Source organism: Loxodonta africana, chromosome 13 (assembly GCF_030014295.1).
Source record: "Loxodonta africana isolate mLoxAfr1 chromosome 13, mLoxAfr1.hap2, whole genome shotgun sequence".
NCBI classification, from domain to species: Eukaryota; Metazoa; Chordata; class Mammalia; order Proboscidea; family Elephantidae; genus Loxodonta; species Loxodonta africana.
In genome coordinates, this window is record NC_087354.1 from 2,449,255 (window position 1) to 2,476,193 (window position 26,939).

The 26,939-nt window shown below is 48.8% G+C and overlaps 15 non-coding genes across 15 annotated transcripts; all 15 read left to right on the forward strand.

Annotated features, from left to right (window-relative positions):
• Nucleotides 1–1,585: 1,585 nt before the first annotated feature.
• On the forward strand, nt 1,586–1,663 carry LOC135227531 (small nucleolar RNA SNORD115). Its single transcript, XR_010317694.1, has one exon. It is a non-coding gene; the product is annotated as a small nucleolar RNA SNORD115 (small nucleolar RNA).
• A 1,618-nt stretch (nt 1,664–3,281) lies between these two features.
• On the forward strand, nt 3,282–3,362 carry LOC135227325 (small nucleolar RNA SNORD115). Its single transcript, XR_010317491.1, has one exon. It is a non-coding gene; the product is annotated as a small nucleolar RNA SNORD115 (small nucleolar RNA).
• A 1,618-nt stretch (nt 3,363–4,980) lies between these two features.
• On the forward strand, nt 4,981–5,058 carry LOC135227532 (small nucleolar RNA SNORD115). The gene has a single exon (XR_010317695.1). It is a non-coding gene; the product is annotated as a small nucleolar RNA SNORD115 (small nucleolar RNA).
• Nucleotides 5,059–6,676: 1,618 nt separating this feature from the next.
• Nucleotides 6,677–6,757, forward strand: LOC135227326 (small nucleolar RNA SNORD115). The gene has a single exon (XR_010317492.1). It is a non-coding gene; the product is annotated as a small nucleolar RNA SNORD115 (small nucleolar RNA).
• A 1,618-nt stretch (nt 6,758–8,375) lies between these two features.
• LOC135227533 (small nucleolar RNA SNORD115) lies at nt 8,376–8,453 on the forward strand. Its single transcript, XR_010317696.1, has one exon. It is a non-coding gene; the product is annotated as a small nucleolar RNA SNORD115 (small nucleolar RNA).
• A 1,618-nt stretch (nt 8,454–10,071) lies between these two features.
• LOC135227327 (small nucleolar RNA SNORD115) lies at nt 10,072–10,152 on the forward strand. Its single transcript, XR_010317493.1, has one exon. It is a non-coding gene; the product is annotated as a small nucleolar RNA SNORD115 (small nucleolar RNA).
• Nucleotides 10,153–11,770: 1,618 nt separating this feature from the next.
• LOC135227534 (small nucleolar RNA SNORD115) lies at nt 11,771–11,848 on the forward strand. Its single transcript, XR_010317697.1, has one exon. It is a non-coding gene; the product is annotated as a small nucleolar RNA SNORD115 (small nucleolar RNA).
• A 1,618-nt stretch (nt 11,849–13,466) lies between these two features.
• LOC135227328 (small nucleolar RNA SNORD115) lies at nt 13,467–13,547 on the forward strand. Its single transcript, XR_010317494.1, has one exon. It is a non-coding gene; the product is annotated as a small nucleolar RNA SNORD115 (small nucleolar RNA).
• Nucleotides 13,548–15,165: 1,618 nt separating this feature from the next.
• On the forward strand, nt 15,166–15,243 carry LOC135227535 (small nucleolar RNA SNORD115). The gene has a single exon (XR_010317698.1). It is a non-coding gene; the product is annotated as a small nucleolar RNA SNORD115 (small nucleolar RNA).
• A 1,618-nt stretch (nt 15,244–16,861) lies between these two features.
• On the forward strand, nt 16,862–16,942 carry LOC135227329 (small nucleolar RNA SNORD115). The gene has a single exon (XR_010317495.1). It is a non-coding gene; the product is annotated as a small nucleolar RNA SNORD115 (small nucleolar RNA).
• A 1,618-nt stretch (nt 16,943–18,560) lies between these two features.
• Nucleotides 18,561–18,638, forward strand: LOC135227536 (small nucleolar RNA SNORD115). The gene has a single exon (XR_010317699.1). It is a non-coding gene; the product is annotated as a small nucleolar RNA SNORD115 (small nucleolar RNA).
• Nucleotides 18,639–20,256: 1,618 nt separating this feature from the next.
• On the forward strand, nt 20,257–20,337 carry LOC135227330 (small nucleolar RNA SNORD115). The gene has a single exon (XR_010317496.1). It is a non-coding gene; the product is annotated as a small nucleolar RNA SNORD115 (small nucleolar RNA).
• A 1,618-nt stretch (nt 20,338–21,955) lies between these two features.
• On the forward strand, nt 21,956–22,033 carry LOC135227537 (small nucleolar RNA SNORD115). The gene has a single exon (XR_010317700.1). It is a non-coding gene; the product is annotated as a small nucleolar RNA SNORD115 (small nucleolar RNA).
• A 1,618-nt stretch (nt 22,034–23,651) lies between these two features.
• On the forward strand, nt 23,652–23,732 carry LOC135227331 (small nucleolar RNA SNORD115). The gene has a single exon (XR_010317497.1). It is a non-coding gene; the product is annotated as a small nucleolar RNA SNORD115 (small nucleolar RNA).
• Nucleotides 23,733–25,350: 1,618 nt separating this feature from the next.
• Nucleotides 25,351–25,428, forward strand: LOC135227538 (small nucleolar RNA SNORD115). The gene has a single exon (XR_010317701.1). It is a non-coding gene; the product is annotated as a small nucleolar RNA SNORD115 (small nucleolar RNA).
• Nucleotides 25,429–26,939: the final 1,511 nt, after the last annotated feature.

Here is a 26,939-nt window from a genome sequence, read left to right on the forward strand (position 1 = left end):
CTGCTTTAGAGTGGACCCCCGTTGTGATCCCTTTTTCCTCCACCAAGTGATCAAAAACTCCTCCCTGACCGATTTTGGCCATGCTGATTCCTTGGCTCTTTTCCTCTTTTTCTGTCATTTAGAGAGACCTGCTTTCAAGAGATTCACCACCGAAAGAACTCAAGGTGAGTGAATGACGACGGTTTTCCCTTGTCTCTGGTGATACTTAGACAAGTGAAAAGGGAGCCCAAGAGGCAGTCGGGTTTTGTGGAAAAGCTGAGACGTGTCCCCTGCTTTGAGCTTGACCTGACCGATTGACCAAGTGGCGGTGATATGCACGGGTGGATAGTTAGGAAGCACAGGGACCTAGAAGAATTTCCACTTGAGTAATTTTTGCTAGTCCGGTTCCCAGTCGGGTATGTCTACGGAAGTTTGAGAATATTTTCAACTCTCAACTCTTCACGGGCTGGGAGTGTGTAGCAGCTCTACTGGAGAAACCAGAGAGACTTGCCAGAGTTGAAAGCCTGTGTCAGTTGCGACTGGACTCTTAGGATCTCTAGGGCATCTTTCCCAGACATCTCGGTATTGGATGAAGAATTGAGTAGCCTGATACCTCGCTGTAGCATTCAAGAAAAGGCAGCAGCACCAATATCTGAGTCAAAAAGCTAATGGCAGGTTCAATCCCATTCGGTAAGTGGGTCGCGAGCGTCATGACTCATTTCAGGTTCATGCCACAGGAGGTCATGATCCGCTGAGAGTCTAATCAGGAAATGCAGGCATAACTGCTGCCTTCCACATGTGGAAAGATCATTTTCTTGACAGATCTTTGGAATCTTGTAGAGATTCCATAGAACTCCTTTTCCGTGTGCCCCACGGGATCCTCTGATGCTTGATATACGGGAGGAGATGTGATCCCTCTCTGGGGATTATTGGGGCCTGAGGTAGATTCGATTGTGTCTCTCCATGGCTCAGTGGTGAAATGAAAGCGTTGAAGGACTGTGGCAATTTTAACAAGTGTTGGCAGAATTCTTGGAAAGCTATTCTTTTCTAAATGTCCTCCAGCTGATTTGAAGATCCCCCGGTGCTGGGGACTCTTGCGTGCCATTTCCCGGGAGTCTGCACACATGGGACAGTGCCCGTGGACACATATTTGGCAGCCTTCAACACATCAGTCAGGCTTAATCAATTGCAAAGGCTCCTTTTGCCTGGGTCCTCCTGAAAATTTGTGCTACATCCAGAGACCTCTATGCCTTCTTCTGAATATTGCATGATTCTCTCCTTCTGTCATGGGTCAGCAGACTCCCCAGCGGGTTGCAAATGGCTGTCTTGATTTTGTCCATGTGTTCGCGAATGTCTGGCTGAAAGCATAGCCTTAGGGAAATGAGTTTCTCTTCTGGGATCTCTGTCTTACCCACTTCCCCTTTTCAAAGGGTTAGTGAGGTCGATGTGTCTTGTCCTGCTTTCACGGGGGTCAAGCCAACTGCCCGGGAAACTGGAAGATGATGTGTGAACGCTCTCATCCACTGTCCTTCCTGGGTGGAAGGAAGACATTTGTGGTAAGCATCTTCAGGTCTCAGGGGATTTTTCCTGGGGAGTGATATGGCTGGGGTCAATGATGACATAATCTGTCTGGAAGAGAGATGATGACCTAAAAATCATGCTCAGAGAGGTTATGCTGAGGCCCTGTGGGAAAGTCCTTTGGCCCAGCCTTCCAGATCTTCTTTAGAGCGGACTCCCATTTTGATTTCTTTCACCTGCACCAAGTAATCCAAAAGACCTGGGTGGCCGATTTTGGTCAGGCTGATTCCTTGGCTCCTTTCCTCTTTTTGTGTCCTTTAGCACAACCTGCCTCCGAGGAGTTCACCGTTGCGAGGACAAAAGGTGAGGGATTTCCCGTGATTTGCCCTGGCCCCATCTGACACTTAGGCAAGTGAGGATACACCTCAAAAGGCAGTAGGGTTTGCTGACAAAGCTGAGGCATGTCCCCTGGTGTTTGCTTGACCTTGCCTGGTTGACTAAGTGGCGGTGATGTGCGTGGGTGGATACTTAGGAATCAGAGAATCCTGAAACCTGTGTGCTGGAGTCATCTTCGATAGCCTGCGTCCAAGTCCGATACGGCCTACTGAAAGGGGAGAATCGGCCAACTAGAAAAATGTGTTTTCCTGAGACATTTATGAGATGTGAATGGCTCAGAGCTCTACAGGAGACTGGTCAACTTGCTGTATTTGAACGCGTGTGTCAGTTGCGGTTGGACTCGTAGGATTTGCAGGGCGCATTTCCCATGAATCTTGAAACTGGATGAGCGACTCAGTAGTCCGATAGCTGGCTCCAGCTTTCAAGTGAAGGTAGCTGCACAGATAAGTGCATAGAAAATCTAAAGTCAGGGTCGATGCCAGGTGTGAAGGGCACACGAGGGTCAGGAGCACTTTCAGGTTCATGCCACAGGAAGTCATGTTTCCCTGGAGCTCTGGACAGTGAAAGCAGGCGTAAGTGCTGCCTTGCACATGTGCAAAGATCACTGCTCCTACAGAGTTGGTTGGAATCCTGTAGAGGTTCCATAAGACTCCTGCTCTCTTTGTGCCAAGGAATCCTCTGATGGTTGATAAACAGGAGGAGATGTGTTCCCTGTGTTCCCATTCTTTGGGAATGAGGTGGCCTGGACTGTGTCTCTCCATGGCACAAGGGTGAAATCAAACTCTGGAAATGCCTAGTTGAATTTGGGGCCAAATTCTTGGTGAAAGCCCTCTTCCGAGTGTCCCACAGCTCATTTGAAGATCCCCAGTTTTGGGAACCCTTGGATGTCATTTCCTGGAAGTGCTCGTGCACGGAACAGTGCCTGTGGACACAGATTTGGCTTCCTCGTAGACATTAGCCGGGGCTGATCAAATGAATAGCCTGTTCTTGGCTGGGACTTCCTGAGTATTTTTCTCCATTCGGAGTCCTCTATGCCTTGTCTTGATCTGGCACGCGTCTGCCTTTCTGTCAAGGGTCAGCAGTCTCACTAATGGGCGAGAAGTGTGTGTCTCGATTTTGTCCATACTTGGGGCTATATGTGGAAAAAGCGTAGCTGTTAGGCAATGAATGTCTCTCGTCTGATGTCTGACTTACTTCTTTGCCCTTCTTAAAAGGATTGCAAGGTCGAAGCCTGTTTTCCTGCTTTCATGAGGGTCAAGCTACTCCCCGGGAAACCGGAAGAGGATGTGGGAACCTTCTCATCCTGCGTGATTGCGGGCTGGATGGACGATATCGGTGGTGAGGAACTTGAAGACTCAGGTGATTTTTCCCGGGGATTGAGATGTCTCGGGTCAATGAAGACACCTCAACTTGTCTCGAAGAGAGATGATGACATAAAAATCATGCTCAATAGGATCCCGCTGAGGCCCAGAGAGAAACTCCTTTTCACTAACATGAATGATCTGCTTTAGAGTGGACCCCCGTTGTGATCCCTTTTTCCTCCACCAAGTGATCAAAAACTCCTCCCTGACCGATTTTGGCCATGCTGATTCCTTGGCTCTTTTCCTCTTTTTCTGTCATTTAGAGAGACCTGCTTTCAAGAGATTCACCACCGAAAGAACTCAAGGTGAGTGAATGACGACGGTTTTCCCTTGTCTCTGGTGATACTTAGACAAGTGAAAAGGGAGCCCAAGAGGCAGTCGGGTTTTGTGGAAAAGCTGAGACGTGTCCCCTGCTTTGAGCTTGACCTGACCGATTGACCAAGTGGTGGTGATATGCACGGGTGGATAGTTAGGAAGCACAGGAACCTAGAAGAATTTCCACTTGAGTAATTTTTGATAGTCCGGTTCCCAGTCGGGTATGTCTACGGAAGTTTGAGAATATTTTCAACTCTCAACTCTTCACGGGATGGGAGTGTGTAGCAGCTCTACTGGAGAAACCAGAGAGACTTGCCAGAGTTGAAAGCCTGTGTCAGTTGCGACTGGACTCTTAGGATCTCTAGGGCATCTTTCCCAGACATCTCGGTATTGGATGAAGAATTGAGTAGCCTGATACCTCGCTGTAGCATTCAAGAAAAGGCAGCAGCACCAATATCTGAGTCAAAAAGCTAATGGCAGGTTCAATCCCATTCGGTAAGTGGGTCGCGAGCGTCATGACTCATTTCAGGTTCATGCCACAGGAGGTCATGATCCGCTGAGAGTCTAATCAGGAAATGCAGGCATAACTGCTGCCTTCCACATGTGGAAAGATCATTTTCTTGACAGATCTTTGGAATCTTGTAGAGATTCCATAGAACTCCTTTTCCGTGTGCCCCACGGGATCCTCTGATGCTTGATATACGGGAGGAGATGTGATCCCTCTCTGGGGATTATTGGGGCCTGAGGTAGATTCGATTGTGTCTCTCCATGGCTCAGTGGTGAAATGAAAGCGTTGAAGGACTGTGGCAATTTTAACAAGTGTTGGCAGAATTCTTGGAAAGCTATTCTTTTCTAAATGTCCTCCAGCTGATTTGAAGATCCCCCGGTGCTGGGGACTCTTGCGTGCCATTTCCCGGGAGTCCGCACACATTGGACAGTGCCCGTGGACACATATTTGGCAGCCTTCAACACATCAGTCAGGCTTAATCAATTGCAAAGGCTCCTTTTGCCTGGGTCCTCCTGAAAATTTGTGCTACATCCAGAGACCTCTATGCCTTCTTCTGAATATTGCATGATTCTCTCCTTCTGTCATGGGTCAGCAGACTCCCCAGCGGGTTGCAAATGGCTGTCTTGATTTTGTCCATGTGTTTGCGAATGTCTGGCTGAAAGCATAGCCTTAGGGAAATGAGTTTCTCTTCTGGGATCTCTGTCTTACCCACTTCCCCTTTTCAAAGGGTTAGTGAGGTCGATGTTTCTTGTCCTGCTTTCACGGGGGTCAAGCCAACTGCCCGGGAAACTGGAAGATGATGTGTGAACGCTCTCATCCACTGTCCTTCCTGGGTGGAAGGAAGACATTTGTGGTAAGCATCTTCAGGTCTCAGGGGATTTTTCCTGGGGAGTGATATGGCTGGGGTCAATGATGACATAATCTGTCTGGAAGAGAGATGATGACCTAAAAATCATGCTCAGAGAGGTTATGCTGAGGCCCTGTGGGAAAGTCCTTTGGCCCAGCCTTCCAGATCTTCTTTAGAGCGGACTCCCATTTTGATTTCTTTCACCTGCACCAAGTAATCCAAAAGACCTGGGTGGCCGATTTTGGTCAGGCTGATTCCTTGGCTCCTTTCCTCTTTTTGTGTCCTTTAGCACAACCTGCCTCCGAGGAGTTCACCGTTGCGAGGACAAAAGGTGAGGGATTTCCCGTGATTTGCCCTGGCCCCATCTGACACTTAGGCAAGTGAGGATACACCTCAAAAGGCAGTAGGGTTTGCTGACAAAGCTGAGGCATGTCCCCTGGTGTTTGCTTGACCTTGCCTGGTTGACTAAGTGGCGGTGATGTGCGTGGGTGGATACTTAGGAATCAGAGAATCCTGAAACCTGTGTGCTGGAGTCATCTTCGATAGCCTGCGTCCAAGTCCGATACGGCCTACTGAAAGGGGAGAATCGGCCAACTAGAAAAATGTGTTTTCCTGAGACATTTATGAGATGTGAATGGCTCAGAGCTCTACAGGAGACTGGTCAACTTGCTGTATTTGAACGCGTGTGTCAGTTGCGGTTGGACTCGTAGGATTTGCAGGGCGCATTTCCCATGAATCTTGAAACTGGATGAGCGACTCAGTAGTCCGATAGCTGGCTCCAGCTTTCAAGTGAAGGTAGCTGCACAGATAAGTGCATAGAAAATCTAAAGTCAGGGTCGATGCCAGGTGTGAAGGGCACACGAGGGTCAGGAGCACTTTCAGGTTCATGCCACAGGAAGTCATGTTTCCCTGGAGCTCTGGACAGTGAAAGCAGGCGTAAGTGCTGCCTTGCACATGTGCAAAGATCACTGCTCCTACAGAGTTGGTTGGAATCCTGTAGAGGTTCCATAAGACTCCTGCTCTCTTTGTGCCAAGGAATCCTCTGATGGTTGATAAACAGGAGGAGATGTGTTCCCTGTGTTCCCATTCTTTGGGAATGAGGTGGCCTGGACTGTGTCTCTCCATGGCACAAGGGTGAAATCAAACTCTGGAAATGCCTAGTTGAATTTGGGGCCAAATTCTTGGTGAAAGCCCTCTTCCGAGTGTCCCACAGCTCATTTGAAGATCCCCAGTTTTGGGAACCCTTGGATGTCATTTCCTGGAAGTGCTCATGCACGGAACAGTGCCTGTGGACACAGATTTGGCTTCCTCGTAGACATTAGCCGGGGCTGATCAAATGAATAGCCTGTTCTTGGCTGGGACTTCCTGAGTATTTTTCTCCATTCGGAGTCCTCTATGCCTTGTCTTGATCTGGCACGTGTCTGCCTTTCTGTCAAGGGTCAGCAGTCTCACTAATGGGCGAGAAGTGTGTGTCTCGATTTTGTCCATACTTGGGGCTATATGTGGAAAAAGCGTAGCTGTTAGGCAATGAATGTCTCTCGTCTGATGTCTGACTTACTTCTTTGCCCTTCTTAAAAGGATTGCAAGGTCGAAGCCTGTTTTCCTGCTTTCATGAGGGTCAAGCTACTCCCCGGGAAACCGGAAGAGGATGTGGGAACCTTCTCATCCTGCGTGATTGCGGGCTGGATGGACGATATCGGTGGTGAGGAACTTGAAGACTCAGGTGATTTTTCCCGGGGATTGAGATGTCTCGGGTCAATGAAGACACCTCAACTTGTCTCGAAGAGAGATGATGACATAAAAATCATGCTCAATAGGATCCCGCTGAGGCCCAGAGAGAAACTCCTTTTCACTAACATGAATGATCTGCTTTAGAGTGGACCCCCGTTGTGATCCCTTTTTCCTCCACCAAGTGATCAAAAACTCCTCCCTGACCGATTTTGGCCATGCTGATTCCTTGGCTCTTTTCCTCTTTTTCTGTCATTTAGAGAGACCTGCTTTCAAGAGATTCACCACCGAAAGAACTCAAGGTGAGTGAATGACGACGGTTTTCTCTTGTCTCTGGTGATACTTAGACAAGTGAAAAGGGAGCCCAAGAGGCAGTCGGGTTTTGTGGAAAAGCTGAGACGTGTCCCCTGCTTTGAGCTTGACCTGACCGATTGACCAAGTGGCGGTGATATGCACGGGTGGATAGTTAGGAAGCACAGGGACCTAGAAGAATTTCCACTTGAGTAATTTTTGCTAGTCCGGTTCCCAGTCGGGTATGTCTACGGAAGTTTGAGAATATTTTCAACTCTCAACTCTTCACGGGATGGGAGTGTGTAGCAGCTCTACTGGAGAAACCAGAGAGACTTGCCAGAGTTGAAAGCCTGTGTCAGTTGCGACTGGACTCTTAGGATCTCTAGGGCATCTTTCCCAGACATCTCGGTATTGGATGAAGAATTGAGTAGCCTGATACCTCGCTGTAGCATTCAAGAAAAGGCAGCAGCACCAATATCTGAGTCAAAAAGCTAATGGCAGGTTCAATCCCATTCGGTAAGTGGGTCGCGAGCGTCATGACTCATTTCAGGTTCATGCCACAGGAGGTCATGATCCGCTGAGAGTCTAATCAGGAAATGCAGGCATAACTGCTGCCTTCCACATGTGGAAAGATCATTTTCTTGACAGATCTTTGGAATCTTGTAGAGATTCCATAGAACTCCTTTTCCGTGTGCCCCACGGGATCCTCTGATGCTTGATATACGGGAGGAGATGTGATCCCTCTCTGGGGATTATTGGGGTCTGAGGTAGATTCGATTGTGTCTCTCCATGGCTCAGTGGTGAAATGAAAGCGTTGAAGGACTGTGGCAATTTTAACAAGTGTTGGCAGAATTCTTGGAAAGCTATTCTTTTCTAAATGTCCTCCAGCTGATTTGAAGATCCCCCGGTGCTGGGGACTCTTGCGTGCCATTTCCCGGGAGTCTGCACACATTGGACAGTGCCCGTGGACACATATTTGGCAGCCTTCAACACATCAGTCAGGCTTAATCAATTGCAAAGGCTCCTTTTGCCTGGGTCCTCCTGAAAATTTGCGCTACATCCAGAGACCTCTATGCCTTCTTCTGAATATTGCATGATTCTCTCCTTCTGTCATGGGTCAGCAGACTCCCCAGCGGGTTGCAAATGGCTGTCTTGATTTTGTCCATGTGTTCGCGAATGTCTGGCTGAAAGCATAGCCTTAGGGAAATGAGTTTCTCTTCTGGGATCTCTGTCTTACCCACTTCCCCTTTTCAAAGGGTTAGTGAGGTCGATGTGTCTTGTCCTGCTTTCACGGGGGTCAAGCCAACTGCCCGGGAAACTGGAAGATGATGTGTGAACGCTCTCATCCACTGTCCTTCCTGGGTGGAAGGAAGACATTTGTGGTAAGCATCTTCAGGTCTCAGGGGATTTTTCCTGGGGAGTGATATGGCTGGGGTCAATGATGACATAATCTGTCTGGAAGAGAGATGATGACCTAAAAATCATGCTCAGAGAGGTTATGCTGAGGCCCTGTGGGAAAGTCCTTTGGCCCAGCCTTCCAGATCTTCTTTAGAGCGGACTCCCATTTTGATTTCTTTCACCTGCACCAAGTAATCCAAAAGACCTGGGTGGCCGATTTTGGTCAGGCTGATTCCTTGGCTCCTTTCCTCTTTTTGTGTCCTTTAGCACAACCTGCCTCCGAGGAGTTCACCGTTGCGAGGACAAAAGGTGAGGGATTTCCCGTGATTTGCCCTGGCCCCATCTGACACTTAGGCAAGTGAGGATACACCTCAAAAGGCAGTAGGGTTTGCTGACAAAGCTGAGGCATGTCCCCTGGTGTTTGCTTGACCTTGCCTGGTTGACTAAGTGGCGGTGATGTGCGTGGGTGGATACTTAGGAATCAGAGAATCCTGAAACCTGTGTGCTGGAGTCATCTTCGATAGCCTGCGTCCAAGTCCGATACGGCCTACTGAAAGGGGAGAATCGGCCAACTAGAAAAATGTGTTTTCCTGAGACATTTATGAGATGTGAATGGCTCAGAGCTCTACAGGAGACTGGTCAACTTGCTGTATTTGAACGCGTGTGTCAGTTGCGGTTGGACTCGTAGGATTTGCAGGGCGCATTTCCCATGAATCTTGAAACTGGATGAGCGACTCAGTAGTCCGATAGCTGGCTCCAGCTTTCAAGTGAAGGTAGCTGCACAGATAAGTGCATAGAAAATCTAAAGTCAGGGTCGATGCCAGGTGTGAAGGGCACACGAGGGTCAGGAGCACTTTCAGGTTCATGCCACAGGAAGTCATGTTTCCCTGGAGCTCTGGACAGTGAAAGCAGGCGTAAGTGCTGCCTTGCACATGTGCAAAGATCACTGCTCCTACAGAGTTGGTTGGAATCCTGTAGAGGTTCCATAAGACTCCTGCTCTCTTTGTGCCAAGGAATCCTCTGATGGTTGATAAACAGGAGGAGATGTGTTCCCTGTGTTCCCATTCTTTGGGAATGAGGTGGCCTGGACTGTGTCTCTCCATGGCACAAGGGTGAAATCAAACTCTGGAAATGCCTAGTTGAATTTGGGGCCAAATTCTTGGTGAAAGCCCTCTTCCGAGTGTCCCACAGCTCATTTGAAGATCCCCAGTTTTGGGAACCCTTGGATGTCATTTCCTGGAAGTGCTCGTGCACGGAACAGTGCCTGTGGACACAGATTTGGCTTCCTCGTAGACATTAGCCGGGGCTGATCAAATGAATAGCCTGTTCTTGGCTGGGACTTCCTGAGTATTTTTCTCCATTCGGAGTCCTCTATGCCTTGTCTTGATCTGGCACGCGTCTGCCTTTCTGTCAAGGGTCAGCAGTCTCACTAATGGGCGAGAAGTGTGTGTCTCGATTTTGTCCATACTTGGGGCTATATGTGGAAAAAGCGTAGCTGTTAGGCAATGAATGTCTCTCGTCTGATGTCTGACTTACTTCTTTGCCCTTCTTAAAAGGATTGCAAGGTCGAAGCCTGTTTTCCTGCTTTCATGAGGGTCAAGCTACTCCCCGGGAAACTGGAAGAGGATGTGGGAACCTTCTCATCCTGCGTGATTGCGGGCTGGATGGACGATATCGGTGGTGAGGAACTTGAAGACTCAGGTGATTTTTCCCGGGGATTGAGATGTCTCGGGTCAATGAAGACACCTCAACTTGTCTCGAAGAGAGATGATGACATAAAAATCATGCTCAATAGGATCCCGCTGAGGCCCAGAGAGAAACTCCTTTTCACTAACATGAATGATCTGCTTTAGAGTGGACCCCCGTTGTGATCCCTTTTTCCTCCACCAAGTGATCAAAAACTCCTCCCTGACCGATTTTGGCCATGCTGATTCCTTGGCTCTTTTCCTCTTTTTCTGTCATTTAGAGAGACCTGCTTTCAAGAGATTCACCACCGAAAGAACTCAAGGTGAGTGAATGACGACGGTTTTCCCTTGTCTCTGGTGATACTTAGACAAGTGAAAAGGGAGCCCAAGAGGCAGTCGGGTTTTGTGGAAAAGCTGAGACGTGTCCCCTGCTTTGAGCTTGACCTGACCGATTGACCAAGTGGCGGTGATATGCACGGGTGGATAGTTAGGAAGCACAGGAACCTAGAAGAATTTCCACTTGAGTAATTTTTGCTAGTCCGGTTCCCAGTCGGGTATGTCTACGGAAGTTTGAGAATATTTTCAACTCTCAACTCTTCACGGGCTGGGAGTGTGTAGCAGCTCTACTGGAGAAACCAGAGAGACTTGCCAGAGTTGAAAGCCTGTGTCAGTTGCGACTGGACTCTTAGGATCTCTAGGGCATCTTTCCCAGACATCTCGGTATTGGATGAAGAATTGAGTAGCCTGATACCTCGCTGTAGCATTCAAGAAAAGGCAGCAGCACCAATATCTGAGTCAAAAAGCTAATGGCAGGTTCAATCCCATTCGGTAAGTGGGTCGCGAGCGTCGTGACTCATTTCAGGTTCATGCCACAGGAGGTCATGATCCGCTGAGAGTCTAATCAGGAAATGCAGGCATAACTGCTGCCTTCCACATGTGGAAAGATCATTTTCTTGACAGATCTTTGGAATCTTGTAGAGATTCCATAGAACTCCTTTTCCGTGTGCCCCACGGGATCCTCTGATGCTTGATATACGGGAGGAGATGTGATCCCTCTCTGGGGATTATTGGGGCCTGAGGTAGATTCGATTGTGTCTCTCCATGGCTCAGTGGTGAAATGAAAGCGTTGAAGGACTGTGGCAATTTTAACAAGTGTTGGCAGAATTCTTGGAAAGCTATTCTTTTCTAAATGTCCTCCAGCTGATTTGAAGATCCCCCGGTGCTGGGGACTCTTGCGTGCCATTTCCCGGGAGTCTGCACACATTGGACAGTGCCCGTGGACACATATTTGGCAGCCTTCAACACATCAGTCAGGCTTAATCAATTGCAAAGGCTCCTTTTGCCTGGGTCCTCCTGAAAATTTGTGCTACATCCAGAGACCTCTATGCCTTCTTCTGAATATTGCATGATTCTCTCCTTCTGTCATGGGTCAGCAGACTCCCCAGCGGGTTGCAAATGGCTGTCTTGATTTTGTCCATGTGTTCGCGAATGTCTGGCTGAAAGCATAGCCTTAGGGAAATGAGTTTCTCTTCTGGGACCTCTGTCTTACCCACTTCCCCTTTTCAAAGGGTTAGTGAGGTCGATGTGTCTTGTCCTGCTTTCACGGGGGTCAAGCCAACTGCCCGGGAAACTGGAAGATGATGTGTGAACGCTCTCATCCACTGTCCTTCCTGGGTGGAAGGAAGACATTTGTGGTAAGCATCTTCAGGTCTCAGGGGATTTTTCCTGGGGAGTGATATGGCTGGGGTCAATGATGACATAATCTGTCTGGAAGAGAGATGATGACCTAAAAATCATGCTCAGAGAGGTTATGCTGAGGCCCTGTGGGAAAGTCCTTTGGCCCAGCCTTCCAGATCTTCTTTAGAGCGGACTCCCATTTTGATTTCTTTCACCTGCACCAAGTAATCCAAAAGACCTGGGTGGCCGATTTTGGTCAGGCTGATTCCTTGGCTCCTTTCCTCTTTTTGTGTCCTTTAGCACAACCTGCCTCCGAGGAGTTCACCGTTGCGAGGACAAAAGGTGAGGGATTTCCCGTGATTTGCCCTGGCCCCATCTGACACTTAGGCAAGTGAGGATACACCTCAAAAGGCAGTAGGGTTTGCTGACAAAGCTGAGGCATGTCCCCTGGTGTTTGCTTGACCTTGCCTGGTTGACTAAGTGGCGGTGATGTGCGTGGGTGGATACTTAGGAATCAGAGAATCCTGAAACCTGTGTGCTGGAGTCATCTTCGATAGCCTGCGTCCAAGTCCGATACGGCCTACTGAAAGGGGAGAATCGGCCAACTAGAAAAATGTGTTTTCCTGAGACATTTATGAGATGTGAATGGCTCAGAGCTCTACAGGAGACTGGTCAACTTGCTGTATTTGAACGCGTGTGTCAGTTGCGGTTGGACTCGTAGGATTTGCAGGGCGCATTTCCCATGAATCTTGAAACTGGATGAGCGACTCAGTAGTCCGATAGCTGGCTCCAGCTTTCAAGTGAAGGTAGCTGCACAGATAAGTGCATAGAAAATCTAAAGTCAGGGTCGATGCCAGGTGTGAAGGGCACACGAGGGTCAGGAGCACTTTCAGGTTCATGCCACAGGAAGTCATGTTTCCCTGGAGCTCTGGACAGTGAAAGCAGGCGTAAGTGCTGCCTTGCACATGTGCAAAGATCACTGCTCCTACAGAGTTGGTTGGAATCCTGTAGAGGTTCCATAAGACTCCTGCTCTCTTTGTGCCAAGGAATCCTCTGATGGTTGATAAACAGGAGGAGATGTGTTCCCTGTGTTCCCATTCTTTGGGAATGAGGTGGCCTGGACTGTGTCTCTCCATGGCACAAGGGTGAAATCAAACTCTGGAAATGCCTAGTTGAATTTGGGGCCAAATTCTTGGTGAAAGCCCTCTTCCGAGTGTCCCACAGCTCATTTGAAGATCCCCAGTTTTGGGAACCCTTGGATGTCATTTCCTGGAAGTGCTCGTGCACGGAACAGTGCCTGTGGACACAGATTTGGCTTCCTCGTAGACATTAGCCGGGGCTGATCAAATGAATAGCCTGTTCTTGGCTGGGACTTCCTGAGTATTTTTCTCCATTCGGAGTCCTCTATGCCTTGTCTTGATCTGGCATGCGTCTGCCTTTCTGTCAAGGGTCAGCAGTCTCACTAATGGGCGAGAAGTGTGTGTCTCGATTTTGTCCATACTTGGGGCTATATGTGGAAAAAGCGTAGCTGTTAGGCAATGAATGTCTCTCGTCTGATGTCTGACTTACTTCTTTGCCCTTCTTAAAAGGATTGCAAGGTCGAAGCCTGTTTTCCTGCTTTCATGAGGGTCAAGCTACTCCCCGGGAAACCGGAAGAGGATGTGGGAACCTTCTCATCCTGCGTGATTGCGGGCTGGATGGACGATATCGGTGGTGAGGAACTTGAAGACTCAGGTGATTTTTCCCGGGGATTGAGATGTCTCGGGTCAATGAAGACACCTCAACTTGTCTCGAAGAGAGATGATGACATAAAAATCATGCTCAATAGGATCCCGCTGAGGCCCAGAGAGAAACTCCTTTTCACTAACATGAATGATCTGCTTTAGAGTGGACCCCCGTTGTGATCCCTTTTTCCTCCACCAAGTGATCAAAAACTCCTCCCTGACCGATTTTGGCCATGCTGATTCCTTGGCTCTTTTCCTCTTTTTCTGTCATTTAGAGAGACCTGCTTTCAAGAGATTCACCACCGAAAGAACTCAAGGTGAGTGAATGACGACGGTTTTCCCTTGTCTCTGGTGATACTTAGACAAGTGAAAAGGGAGCCCAAGAGGCAGTCGGGTTTTGTGGAAAAGCTGAGACGTGTCCCCTGCTTTGAGCTTGACCTGACCGATTGACCAAGTGGCGGTGATATGCACGGGTGGATAGTTAGGAAGCACAGGAACCTAGAAGAATTTCCACTTGAGTAATTTTTGCTAGTCCGGTTCCCAGTCGGGTATGTCTACGGAAGTTTGAGAATATTTTCAACTCTCAACTCTTCACGGGCTGGGAGTGTGTAGCAGCTCTACTGGAGAAACCAGAGAGACTTGCCAGAGTTGAAAGCCTGTGTCAGTTGCGACTGGACTCTTAGGATCTCTAGGGCATCTTTCCCAGACATCTCGGTATTGGATGAAGAATTGAGTAGCCTGATACCTCGCTGTAGCATTCAAGAAAAGGCAGCAGCACCAATATCTGAGTCAAAAAGCTAATGGCAGGTTCAATCCCATTCGGTAAGTGGGTCGCGAGCGTCGTGACTCATTTCAGGTTCATGCCACAGGAGGTCATGATCCGCTGAGAGTCTAATCAGGAAATGCAGGCATAACTGCTGCCTTCCACATGTGGAAAGATCATTTTCTTGACAGATCTTTGGAATCTTGTAGAGATTCCATAGAACTCCTTTTCCGTGTGCCCCACGGGATCCTCTGATGCTTGATATCCAGGAGGAGATGTGATCCCTCTCTGGGGATTATTGGGGCCTGAGGTAGATTCGATTGTGTCTCTCCATGGCTCAGTGGTGAAATGAAAGCGTTGAAGGACTGTGGCAATTTTAACAAGTGTTGGCAGAATTCTTGGAAAGCTATTCTTTTCTAAATGTCCTCCAGCTGATTTGAAGATCCCCCGGTGCTGGGGACTCTTGCGTGCCATTTCCCGGGAGTCTGCACACATTGGACAGTGCCCGTGGACACATATTTGGCAGCCTTCAACACATCAGTCAGGCTTAATCAATTGCAAAGGCTCCTTTTGCCTGGGTCCTCCTGAAAATTTGTGCTACATCCAGAGACCTCTATGCCTTCTTCTGAATATTGCATGATTCTCTCCTTCTGTCATGGGTCAGCAGACTCCCCAGCGGGTTGCAAATGGCTGTCTTGATTTTGTCCATGTGTTCGCGAATGTCTGGCTGAAAGCATAGCCTTAGGGAAATGAGTTTCTCCTCTGGGATCTCTGTCTTACCCACTTCCCCTTTTCAAAGGGTTAGTGAGGTCGATGTGTCTTGTCCTGCTTTCACGGGGGTCAAGCCAACTGCCCGGGAAACTGGAAGATGATGTGTGAACGCTCTCATCCACTGTCCTTCCTGGGTGGAAGGAAGACATTTGTGGTAAGCATCTTCAGGTCTCAGGGGATTTTTCCTGGGGAGTGATATGGCTGGGGTCAATGATGACATAATCTGTCTGGAAGAGAGATGATGACCTAAAAATCATGCTCAGAGAGGTTATGCTGAGGCCCTGTGGGAAAGTCCTTTGGCCCAGCCTTCCAGATCTTCTTTAGAGCGGACTCCCATTTTGATTTCTTTCACCTGCACCAAGTAATCCAAAAGACCTGGGTGGCCGATTTTGGTCAGGCTGATTCCTTGGCTCCTTTCCTCTTTTTGTGTCCTTTAGCACAACCTGCCTCCGAGGAGTTCACCGTTGCGAGGACAAAAGGTGAGGGATTTCCCGTGATTTGCCCTGGCCCCATCTGACACTTAGGCAAGTGAGGATACACCTCAAAAGGCAGTAGGGTTTGCTGACAAAGCTGAGGCATGTCCCCTGGTGTTTGCTTGACCTTGCCTGGTTGACTAAGTGGCGGTGATGTGCGTGGGTGGATACTTAGGAATCAGAGAATCCTGAAACCTGTGTGCTGGAGTCATCTTCGATAGCCTGCGTCCAAGTCCGATACGGCCTACTGAAAGGGGAGAATCGGCCAACTAGAAAAATGTGTTTTCCTGAGACATTTATGAGATGTGAATGGCTCAGAGCTCTACAGGAGACTGGTCAACTTGCTGTATTTGAACGCGTGTGTCAGTTGCGGTTGGACTCGTAGGATTTGCAGGGCGCATTTCCCATGAATCTTGAAACTGGATGAGCGACTCAGTAGTCCGATAGCTGGCTCCAGCTTTCAAGTGAAGGTAGCTGCACAGATAAGTGCATAGAAAATCTAAAGTCAGGGTCGATGCCAGGTGTGAAGGGCACACGAGGGTCAGGAGCACTTTCAGGTTCATGCCACAGGAAGTCATGTTTCCCTGGAGCTCTGGACAGTGAAAGCAGGCGTAAGTGCTGCCTTGCACATGTGCAAAGATCACTGCTCCTACAGAGTTGGTTGGAATCCTGTAGAGGTTCCATAAGACTCCTGCTCTCTTTGTGCCAAGGAATCCTCTGATGGTTGATAAACAGGAGGAGATGTGTTCCCTGTGTTCCCATTCTTTGGGAATGAGGTGGCCTGGACTGTGTCTCTCCATGGCACAAGGGTGAAATCAAACTCTGGAAATGCCTAGTTGAATTTGGGGCCAAATTCTTGGTGAAAGCACTCTTCCGAGTGTCCCACAGCTCATTTGAAGATCCCCAGTTTTGGGAACCCTTGGATGTCATTTCCTGGAAGTGCTCGTGCACGGAACAGTGCCTGTGGACACAGATTTGGCTTCCTCGTAGACATTAGCCGGGGCTGATCAAATGAATAGCCCGTTCTTGGCTGGGACTTCCTGAGTATTTTTCTCCATTCGGAGTCCTCTATGCCTTGTCTTGATCTGGCACGTGTCTGCCTTTCTGTCAAGGGTCAGCAGTCTCACTAATGGGCGAGAAGTGTGTGTCTCGATTTTGTCCATACTTGGGGCTATATGTGGAAAAAGCGTAGCTGTTAGGCAATGAATGTCTCTCGTCTGATGTCTGACTTACTTCTTTGCCCTTCTTAAAAGGATTGCAAGGTCGAAGCCTGTTTTCCTGCTTTCATGAGGGTCAAGCTACTCCCCGGGAAACCGGAAGAGGATGTGGGAACCTTCTCATCCTGCGTGATTGCGGGCTGGATGGACGATATCGGTGGTGAGGAACTTGAAGACTCAGGTGATTTTTCCCGGGGATTGAGATGTCTCGGGTCAATGAAGACACCTCAACTTGTCTCGAAGAGAGATGATGACATAAAAATCATGCTCAATAGGATCCCGCTGAGGCCCAGAGAGAAACTCCTTTTCACTAACATGAATGATCTGCTTTAGAGTGGACCCCCGTTGTGATCCCTTTTTCCTCCACCAAGTGATCAAAAACTCCTCCCTGACCGATTTTGGCCATGCTGATTCCTTGGCTCTTTTCCTCTTTTTCTGTCATTTAGAGAGACCTGCTTTCAAGAGATTCACCACCGAAAGAACTCAAGGTGAGTGAATGACGACGGTTTTCCCTTGTCTCTGGTGATACTTAGACAAGTGAAAAGGGAGCCCAAGAGGCAGTCGGGTTTTGTGGAAAAGCTGAGACGTGTCCCCTGCTTTGAGCTTGACCTGACCGATTGACCAAGTGGCGGTGATATGCACGGGTGGATAGTTAGGAAGCACAGGAACCTAGAAGAATTTCCACTTGAGTAATTTTTGCTAGTCCGGTTCCCAGTCGGGTATGTCTACGGAAGTTTGAGAATATTTTCAACTCTCAACTCTTTACGGGCTGGGAGTGTGTAGCAGCTCTACTGGAGAAACCAGAGAGACTTGCCAGAGTTGAAAGCCTGTGTCAGTTGCGACTGGACTCTTAGGATCTCTAGGGCATCTTTCCCAGACATCTCGGTATTGGATGAAGAATTGAGTAGCCTGATACCTCGCTGTAGCATTCAAGAAAAGGCAGCAGCACCAATATCTGAGTCAAAAAGCTAATGGCAGGTTCAATCCCATTCGGTAAGTGGGTCGCGAGCGTCATGACTCATTTCAGGTTCATGCCACAGGAGGTCATGATCCGCTGAGAGTCTAATCAGGAAATGCAGGCATAACTGCTGCCTTCCACATGTGGAAAGATCATTTTCTTGACAGATCTTTGGAATCTTGTAGAGATTCCATAGAACTCCTTTTCCGTGTGCCCCACGGGATCCTCTGATGCTTGATATCCAGGAGGAGATGTGATCCCTCTCTGGGGATTATTGGGGCCTGAGGTAGATTCGATTGTGTCTCTCCATGGCTCAGTGGTGAAATGAAAGCGTTGAAGGACTGTGGCAATTTTAACAAGTGTTGGCAGAATTCTTGGAAAGCTATTCTTTTCCAAATGTCCTCCAGCTGATTTGAAGATCCCCCGGTGCTGGGGACTCTTGCGTGCCATTTCCCGGGAGTCCGCACACATTGGACAGTGCCCGTGGACGCATACTTGGCAGCCTTCAACACATCAGTCAGGCTTAATCAATGGCAAAGGCTCCTTTTGCCTGGGTCCTCCTGAAAATTTGTGCTACATCCAGAGACCTCTCTGCCTTCTTCTGAATATTGCATGATTCTCTCCTTCTGTCATGGGTCAGCAGACTCCCCAGCGGGTCGCAAATGGCTGTCTTGATTTTGTCCATGTGTTTGCGAATGTCTGGCTGAAAGCATAGCCTTAGGGAAATGAGTTTCTCCTCTGGGATCTCTGTCTTACCCACTTCCCCTTTTCAAAGGGTTAGTGAGGTCGATGTGTCTTGTCCTGCTTTCACGGGGGTCAAGCCAACTGCCCGGGAAACTGGAAGATGATGTGTGAACGCTCTCATCCACTGTCCTTCCTGGGTGGAAGGAAGACATTTGTGGTAAGCATCTTCAGGTCTCAGGGGATTTTTCCTGGGGAGTGATATGGCTGGGGTCAATGATGACATAATCTGTCTGGAAGAGAGATGATGACCTAAAAATCATGCTCAGAGAGGTTATGCTGAGGCCCTGTGGGAAAGTCCTTTGGCCCAGCCTTCCAGATCTTCTTTAGAGCGGACTCCCATTTTGATTTCTTTCACCTGCACCAAGTAATCCAAAAGACCTGGGTGGCCGATTTTGGTCAGGCTGATTCCTTGGCTCCTTTCCTCTTTTTGTGTCCTTTAGCACAACCTGCCTCCGAGGAGTTCACCGTTGCGAGGACAAAAGGTGAGGGATTTCCCGTGATTTGCCCTGGCCCCATCTGACACTTAGGCAAGTGAGGATACACCTCAAAAGGCAGTAGGGTTTGCTGACAAAGCTGAGGCATGTCCCCTGGTGTTTGCTTGACCTTGCCTGGTTGACTAAGTGGCGGTGATGTGCGTGGGTGGATACTTAGGAATCAGAGAATCCTGAAACATGTGCGCTGGAGTCGTCTGCGATAGCCTGGGTCCAAGTCCGATACGGCCTACTGAAAGGGGAGAATCGGCCAACTAGAAAAATGTGTTTTCCTGAGACATTTATGAGATGTGAATGGCTCAGAGCTCTACAGGAGACTGGTCAACTTGCTGTATTTGAACGCGTGTGTCAGTTGCGGTTGGACTCGTAGGATTTGCAGGGCGCATTTCCCATGAATCTTGAAACTGGATGAGCGACTCAGTAGTCCGATAGCTGGCTCCAGCTTTCAAGTGAAGGTAGCTGCACAGATAAGTGCATAGAAAATCTAAAGTCAGGGTCGATGCCAGGTGTGAAGGGCACACGAGGGTCAGGAGCACTTTCAGGTTCATGCCACAGGAAGTCATGTTTCCCTGGAGCTCTGGACAGTGAAAGCAGGCGTAAGTGCTGCCTTGCACATGTGCAAAGATCACTGCTCCTACAGAGTTGGTTGGAATCCTGTAGAGGTTCCATAAGACTCCTGCTCTCTTTGTGCCAAGGAATCCTCTGATGGTTGATAAACAGGAGGAGATGTGTTCCCTGTGTTCCCATTCTTTGGGAATGAGGTGGCCTGGACTGTGTCTCTCCATGGCACAAGGGTGAAATCAAACTCTGGAAATGCCTAGTTGAATTTGGGGCCAAATTCTTGGTGAAAGCACTCTTCCGAGTGTCCCACAGCTCATTTGAAGATCCCCAGTTTTGGGAACCCTTGGATGTCATTTCCTGGAAGTGCTCGTGCACGGAACAGTGCCTGTGGACACAGATTCGGCTTCCTCGTAGACATTAGCCGGGGCTGATCAAATGAATAGCCCGTTCTTGGCTGGGACTTCCTGAGTATTTTTCTCCATTCGGAGTCCTCTATGCCTTGTCTTGATCTGGCACGCGTCTGCCTTTCTGTCAAGGGTCAGCAGTCTCACTAATGGGCGAGAAGTGTGTGTCTCGATTTTGTCCATACTTGGGGCTATATGTGGAAAAAGCGTAGCTGTTAGGCAATGAATGTCTCTCGTCTGATGTCTGACTTACTTCTTTGCCCTTCTTAAAAGGATTGCAAGGTCGAAGCCTGTTTTCCTGCTTTCATGAGGGTCAAGCTACTCCCCGGGAAACCGGAAGAGGATGTGGGAACCTTCTCATCCTGCGTGATTGCGGGCTGGATGGACGATATCGGTGGTGAGGAACTTGAAGACTCAGGTGATTTTTCCCGGGGATTGAGATGTCTCGGGTCAATGAAGACACCTCAACTTGTCTCGAAGAGAGATGATGACATAAAAATCATGCTCAATAGGATCCCGCTGAGGCCCAGAGAGAAACTCCTTTTCACTAACATGAATGATCTGCTTTAGAGTGGACCCCCGTTGTGATCCCTTTTTCCTCCACCAAGTGATCAAAAACTCCTCCCTGACCGATTTTGGCCATGCTGATTCCTTGGCTCTTTTCCTCTTTTTCTGTCATTTAGAGAGACCTGCTTTCAAGAGATTCACCACCGAAAGAACTCAAGGTGAGTGAATGACGACGGTTTTCCCTTGTCTCTGGTGATACTTAGACAAGTGAAAAGGGAGCCCAAGAGGCAGTCGGGTTTTGTGGAAAAGCTGAGACGTGTCCCCTGCTTTGAGCTTGACCTGACCGATTGACCAAGTGGCGGTGATATGCACGGGTGGATAGTTAGGAAGCACAGGAACCTAGAAGAATTTCCACTTGAGTAATTTTTGATAGTCCGGTTCCCAGTCGGGTATGTCTACGGAAGTTTGAGAATATTTTCAACTCTCAACTCTTTACGGGCTGGGAGTGTGTAGCAGCTCTACTGGAGAAACCAGAGAGACTTGCCAGAGTTGAAAGCCTGTGTCAGTTGCGACTGGACTCTTAGGATCTCTAGGGCATCTTTCCCAGACATCTCGGTATTGGATGAAGAATTGAGTAGCCTGATACCTCGCTGTAGCATTCAAGAAAAGGCAGCAGCACCAATATCTGAGTCAAAAAGCTAATGGCAGGTTCAATCCCATTCGGTAAGTGGGTCGCGAGCGTCATGACTCATTTCAGGTTCATGCCACAGGAGGTCATGATCCGCTGAGAGTCTAATCAGGAAATGCAGGCATAACTGCTGCCTTCCACATGTGGAAAGATCATTTTCTTGACAGATCTTTGGAATCTTGTAGAGATTCCATAGAACTCCTTTTCCGTGTGCCCCACGGGATCCTCTGATGCTTGATATCCAGGAGGAGATGTGATCCCTCTCTGGGGATTATTGGGGCCTGAGGTAGATTCGATTGTGTCTCTCCATGGCTCAGTGGTGAAATGAAAGCGTTGAAGGACTGTGGCAATTTTAACAAGTGTTGGCAGAATTCTTGGAAAGCTATTCTTTTCTAAATGTCCTCCAGCTGATTTGAAGATCCCCCGGTGCTGGGGACTCTTGCGTGCCATTTCCCGGGAGTCCGCACACATTGGACAGTGCCCGTGGACGCATACTTGGCAGCCTTCAACACATCAGTCAGGCTTAATCAATGGCAAAGGCTCCTTTTGCCTGGGTCCTCCTGAAAATTTGTGCTACATCCAGAGACCTCTCTGCCTTCTTCTGAATATTGCATGATTCTCTCCTTCTGTCATGGGTCAGCAGACTCCCCAGCGGGTCGCAAATGGCTGTCTTGATTTTGTCCATGTGTTTGCGAATGTCTGGCTGAAAGCATAGCCTTAGGGAAATGAGTTTCTCCTCTGGGATCTCTGTCTTACCCACTTCCCCTTTTCAAAGGGTTAGTGAGGTCGATGTGTCTTGTCCTGCTTTCACGGGGGTCAAGCCAACTGCCCGGGAAACTGGAAGATGATGTGGGAACGCTCTCATCCACTGTCCTTCCTGGGTGGAAGGAAGACATTTGTGGTAAGCATCTTCAGGTCTCAGGGGATTTTTCCTGGGGAGTGATATGGCTGGGGTCAATGATGACATAATCTGTCTGGAAGAGAGATGATGACCTAAAAATCATGCTCAGAGAGGTTATGCTGAGGCCCTGTGGGAAAGTCCTTTGGCCCAGCCTTCCAGATCTTCTTTAGAGCGGACTCCCATTTTGATTTCTTTCACCTGCACCAAGTAATCCAAAAGACCTGGGTGGCCGATTTTGGTCAGGCTGATTCCTTGGCTCCTTTCCTCTTTTTGTGTCCTTTAGCACAACCTGCCTCCGAGGAGTTCACCGTTGCGAGGACAAAAGGTGAGGGATTTCCCGTGATTTGCCCTGGCCCCATCTGACACTTAGGCAAGTGAGGATACACCTCAAAAGGCAGTAGGGTTTGCTGACAAAGCTGAGGCATGTCCCCTGGTGTTTGCTTGACCTTGCCTGGTTGACTAAGTGGCGGTGATGTGCGTGGGTGGATACTTAGGAATCAGAGAATCCTGAAACCTGTGTGCTGGAGTCATCTTCGATAGCCTGCGTCCAAGTCCGATACGGCCTACTGAAAGGGGAGAATCGGCCAACTAGAAAAATGTGTTTTCCTGAGACATTTATGAGATGTGAATGGCTCAGAGCTCTACAGGAGACTGGTCAACTTGCTGTATTTGAACGCGTGTGTCAGTTGCGGTTGGACTCGTAGGATTTGCAGGGCGCATTTCCCATGAATCTTGAAACTGGATGAGCGACTCAGTAGTCCGATAGCTGGCTCCAGCTTTCAAGTGAAGGTAGCTGCACAGATAAGTGCATAGAAAATCTAAAGTCAGGGTCGATGCCAGGTGTGAAGGGCACACGAGGGTCAGGAGCACTTTCAGGTTCATGCCACAGGAAGTCATGTTTCCCTGGAGCTCTGGACAGTGAAAGCAGGCGTAAGTGCTGCCTTGCACATGTGCAAAGATCACTGCTCCTACAGAGTTGGTTGGAATCCTGTAGAGGTTCCATAAGACTCCTGCTCTCTTTGTGCCAAGGAATCCTCTGATGGTTGATAAACAGGAGGAGATGTGTTCCCTGTGTTCCCATTCTTTGGGAATGAGGTGGCCTGGACTGTGTCTCTCCATGGCACAAGGGTGAAATCAAACTCTGGAAATGCCTAGTTGAATTTGGGGCCAAATTCTTGGTGAAAGCCCTCTTCCGAGTGTCCCACAGCTCATTTGAAGATCCCCAGTTTTGGGAACCCTTGGATGTCATTTCCTGGAAGTGCTCGTGCACGGAACAGTGCCTGTGGACACAGATTCGGCTTCCTCGTAGACATTAGCCGGGGCTGATCAAATGAATAGCCCGTTCTTGGCTGGGACTTCCTGAGTATTTTTCTCCATTCGGAGTCCTCTATGTCTTGTCTTGATCTGGCACGTGTCTGCCTTTCTGTCAAGGGTCAGCAGTCTCACTAATGGGCGAGAAGTGTGTGTCTCGATTTTGTCCATACTTGGGGCTATATGTGGAAAAAGCGTAGCTGTTAGGCAATGAATGTCTCTCGTCTGATGTCTGACTTACTTCTTTGCCCTTCTTAAAAGGATTGCAAGGTCGAAGCCTGTTTTCCTGCTTTCATGAGGGTCAAGCTACTCCCCGGGAAACCGGAAGAGGATGTGGGAACCTTCTCATCCTGCGTGATTGCGGGCTGGATGGACGATATCGGTGGTGAGGAACTTGAAGACTCAGGTGATTTTTCCCGGGGATTGAGATGTCTCGGGTCAATGAAGACACCTCAACTTGTCTCGAAGAGAGATGATGACATAAAAATCATGCTCAATAGGATCCCGCTGAGGCCCAGAGAGAAACTCCTTTTCACTAACATGAATGATCTGCTTTAGAGTGGACCCCCGTTGTGATCCCTTTTTCCTCCACCAAGTGATCAAAAACTCCTCCCTGACCGATTTTGGCCATGCTGATTCCTTGGCTCTTTTCCTCTTTTTCTGTCATTTAGAGAGACCTGCTTTCAAGAGATTCACCACCGAAAGAACTCAAGGTGAGTGAATGACGACGGTTTTCCCTTGTCTCTGGTGATACTTAGACAAGTGAAAAGGGAGCCCAAGAGGCAGTCGGGTTTTGTGGAAAAGCTGAGACGTGTCCCCTGCTTTGAGCTTGACCTGACCGATTGACCAAGTGGCGGTGATATGCACGGGTGGATAGTTAGGAAGCACAGGAACCTAGAAGAATTTCCACTTGAGTAATTTTTGCTAGTCCGGTTCCCAGTCGGGTATGTCTACGGAAGTTTGAGAATATTTTCAACTCTCAACTCTTTACGGGCTGGGAGTGTGTAGCAGCTCTACTGGAGAAACCAGAGAGACTTGCCAGAGTTGAAAGCCTGTGTCAGTTGCGACTGGACTCTTAGGATCTCTAGGGCATCTTTCCCAGACATCTCGGTATTGGATGAAGAATTGAGTAGCCTGATACCTCGCTGTAGCATTCAAGAAAAGGCAGCAGCACCAATATCTGAGTCAAAAAGCTAATGGCAGGTTCAATCCCATTCGGTAAGTGGGTCGCGAGCGTCATGACTCATTTCAGGTTCATGCCACAGGAGGTCATGATCCGCTGAGAGTCTAATCAGGAAATGCAGGCATAACTGCTGCCTTCCACATGTGGAAAGATCATTTTCTTGACAGATCTTTGGAATCTTGTAGAGATTCCATAGAACTCCTTTTCCGTGTGCCCCACGGGATCCTCTGATGCTTGATATCCAGGAGGAGATGTGATCCCTCTCTGGGGATTATTGGGGCCTGAGGTAGATTCGATTGTGTCTCTCCATGGCTCAGTGGTGAAATGAAAGCGTTGAAGGACTGTGGCAATTTTAACAAGTGTTGGCAGAATTCTTGGAAAGCTATTCTTTTCCAAATGTCCTCCAGCTGATTTGAAGATCCCCCGGTGCTGGGGACTCTTGCGTGCCATTTCCCGGGAGTCCGCACACATTGGACAGTGCCCGTGGACGCATACTTGGCAGCCTTCAACACATCAGTCAGGCTTAATCAATGGCAAAGGCTCCTTTTGCCTGGGTCCTCCTGAAAATTTGTGCTACATCCAGAGACCTCTCTGCCTTCTTCTGAATATTGCATGATTCTCTCCTTCTGTCATGGGTCAGCAGACTCCCCAGCGGGTCGCAAATGGCTGTCTTGATTTTGTCCATGTGTTTGCGAATGTCTGGCTGAAAGCATAGCCTTAGGGAAATGAGTTTCTCCTCTGGGATCTCTGTCTTACCCACTTCCCCTTTTCAAAGGGTTAGTGAGGTCGATGTGTCTTGTCCTGCTTTCACGGGGGTCAAGCCAACTGCCCGGGAAACTGGAAGATGATGTGGGAACGCTCTCATCCACTGTCCTTCCTGGGTGGAAGGAAGACATTTGTGGTAAGCATCTTCAGGTCTCAGGGGATTTTTCCTGGGGAGTGATATGGCTGGGGTCAATGATGACATAATCTGTCTGGAAGAGAGATGATGACCTAAAAATCATGCTCAGAGAGGTTATGCTGAGGCCCTGTGGGAAAGTCCTTTGGCCCAGCCTTCCAGATCTTCTTTAGAGCGGACTCCCATTTTGATTTCTTTCACCTGCACCAAGTAATCCAAAAGACCTGGGTGGCCGATTTTGGTCAGGCTGATTCCTTGGCTCCTTTCCTCTTTTTGTGTCCTTTAGCACAACCTGCCTCCGAGGAGTTCACCGTTGCGAGGACAAAAGGTGAGGGATTTCCCGTGATTTGCCCTGGCCCCATCTGACACTTAGGCAAGTGAGGATACACCTCAAAAGGCAGTAGGGTTTGCTGACAAAGCTGAGGCATGTCCCCTGGTGTTTGCTTGACCTTGCCTGGTTGACTAAGTGGCGGTGATGTGCGTGGGTGGATACTTAGGAATCAGAGAATCCTGAAACCTGTGTGCTGGAGTCATCTTCGATAGCCTGCGTCCAAGTCCGATACGGCCTACTGAAAGGGGAGAATCGGCCAACTAGAAAAATGTGTTTTCCTGAGACATTTATGAGATGTGAATGGCTCAGAGCTCTACAGGAGACTGGTCAACTTGCTGTATTTGAACGCGTGTGTCAGTTGCGGTTGGACTCGTAGGATTTGCAGGGCGCATTTCCCATGAATCTTGAAACTGGATGAGCGACTCAGTAGTCCGATAGCTGGCTCCAGCTTTCAAGTGAAGGTAGCTGCACAGATAAGTGCATAGAAAATCTAAAGTCAGGGTCGATGCCAGGTGTGAAGGGCACACGAGGGTCAGGAGCACTTTCAGGTTCATGCCACAGGAAGTCATGTTTCCCTGGAGCTCTGGACAGTGAAAGCAGGCGTAAGTGCTGCCTTGCACATGTGCAAAGATCACTGCTCCTACAGAGTTGGTTGGAATCCTGTAGAGGTTCCATAAGACTCCTGCTCTCTTTGTGCCAAGGAATCCTCTGATGGTTGATAAACAGGAGGAGATGTGTTCCCTGTGTTCCCATTCTTTGGGAATGAGGTGGCCTGGACTGTGTCTCTCCATGGCACAAGGGTGAAATCAAACTCTGGAAATGCCTAGTTGAATTTGGGGCCAAATTCTTGGTGAAAGCCCTCTTCCGAGTGTCCCACAGCTCATTTGAAGATCCCCAGTTTTGGGAACCCTTGGATGTCATTTCCTGGAAGTGCTCGTGCACGGAACAGTGCCTGTGGACACAGATTCGGCTTCCTCGTAGACATTAGCCGGGGCTGATCAAATGAATAGCCCGTTCTTGGCTGGGACTTCCTGAGTATTTTTCTCCATTCGGAGTCCTCTATGTCTTGTCTTGATCTGGCACGTGTCTGCCTTTCTGTCAAGGGTCAGCAGTCTCACTAATGGGCGAGAAGTGTGTGTCTCGATTTTGTCCATACTTGGGGCTATATGTGGAAAAAGCGTAGCTGTTAGGCAATGAATGTCTCTCGTCTGATGTCTGACTTACTTCTTTGCCCTTCTTAAAAGGATTGCAAGGTCGAAGCCTGTTTTCCTGCTTTCATGAGGGTCAAGCTACTCCCCGGGAAACCGGAAG